The 1,789-nt window shown below is 34.8% G+C and overlaps 1 long non-coding RNA gene across 1 annotated transcript; it reads left to right on the top strand.

The window, feature by feature from the left end:
• The first annotated feature begins 405 nt into the window (after positions 1–405).
• Positions 406–1,345, top strand: LOC149417782 (uncharacterized). The gene is made up of 2 exons (XR_016303117.1): positions 406–466; positions 966–1,345. It is a non-coding gene; the product is annotated as an uncharacterized LOC149417782 (long non-coding RNA).
• The last annotated feature ends 444 nt before the right edge of the window (positions 1,346–1,789 follow it).

The raw sequence follows: 1,789 nt of genomic DNA, 5'->3' as shown, positions 1-1,789 counted from the left end.
ATGACATAGGCAACGAGGAAAATTATTTTCCTCAATGCCTCCTGTAAGGGGTTGATGTAAAAAAGCTCTGAGATACATCCAAATCTTTGCCTAACCCATCTCCCTCTTTTTCCCACTTCTAAAACAAAACAATGTTCCCCGAAATGCGATGTACCAAATGCTTCGATCGGTTAAGTTACAAATCACAAATAAAATAACACATGAATTATAACAGTATATGAGAGAAATGGGAATGTGGTAAAAATCGATGGGTTTTTGTTAATCTTAAAATCAATACCTACGTGCACTTAAATTCGGCAATCATCGACCAAAATTATCTTTCGTACTTCAAATCCTTATCCTTTCCATCAATGATTATTCGATATTTCTATAGTGCTGAAGTTAATAAAATAAAGTCGCTGTTCAATTTGTAAATCATTGAACTAGTTGCATTTATAGACTTCACAATCTATCGTTGGCGTTTAAGGTAAGAATGCACTCTAATTCGATTATGAATTGTTATTAACATTATTTTTACATATATATATATTTATATAAATTATGTAACTAAATTATGTTTATTTATATATATGGATTTTAGATAAATAAATGTTTCTTTCAAGTCGAAACGAAGCGTCTGATTGACGTAATTTTTTTGCAAAGGGATAGTTGGATTACTGGAAAGTGACACAAGCTACTTTTACTCATTTAAATACTAAATATTTTTTAATTCCTATCTATGTTTTAGTAAGTTCAATCAGGAAGTTCTGCTGGTGTTTGTTTTTAAATATTTATGCTTGATAGTAAAGTTGTTTTATCTTCCGAGAGACATTTTCCTGTTATTTTGAAAAAAACTAAATGAACATGAATTTTTCTTAACAAATTATAAATACATCTATTTGGTGTTTCAGTGTGATTAATGCTAATGTTTAAATTGCCACTTTTATTTTTAAAAGATGATAAAATATTCAAACTCGTATTTCCAGAATATTTAAAAACAAGATGGGTAACGAAGGATCACATCACCCTCCACCCCACCATGGACCACCTCAGCACGGGCCCCCGCATCACGGACCTCCACAACATGGACCACCTCACCACGGACCTCCTTCCCACGGTCCCCCGCACCACGGACCTCCACAACATGGACCACCTCACCACGGACCTCCTTCCCACGGACCCCCTTCCCACGGTCCCCCTCACCACGGCCCACCTCATCATTAAAGAATGCCGGACAGCTCATCACTCAACCATTCCAACCATGGTTTAAAACCTGACCCGTTGAGAACGGTGGCATCCTGAACGTCAACACATTTAGGAACATCAAGAGCTCTTCCACTGGTCATGTCACGGACTCTTCTGGTCATGTCACGAAGTCTTTCGATTTTCAATACTATGATTTGTTATAGACGTCAAATCAATGAATTTAATCTTTTGTAAAGAATAATTAACAAATTGGCCTATTTCTATGATCCAATAAAAATATTTATATTTCACACAAACTGTATTATTATTATTGTTTTCCTCTTTTGATTAAGTATGTGGATTCCCTCGTTACAAATTAAAGCAAATCAAAAGATACAATAATACGCAAATACAGGTTGAGGCTGCTTACCCAAGATTTGGAATATTTGGTAAATCATATAACCTAGGTACCTACTCTAAGGATTTACATATAGGTACTTTGGGATATTTTACCACGTACCTCATATTTGTTTCGGTTAGCTTAATTACCTTATATTTAAAAGTACCTCAAAAATTGTGTGTCATGCCTCTATGTATTCATAATGTGCACTAATCTGGTAAGTAC

Source organism: Hesperophylax consimilis, chromosome 14, assembly GCF_061612785.1.
Source record: "Hesperophylax consimilis isolate HC1 chromosome 14, BYU_Hcon_1.0, whole genome shotgun sequence".
Lineage (NCBI taxonomy): Eukaryota > Metazoa > Arthropoda > Insecta > Trichoptera > Limnephilidae > Hesperophylax > Hesperophylax consimilis.
This window is presented reverse-complemented; position numbering and strand designations above follow the sequence as displayed.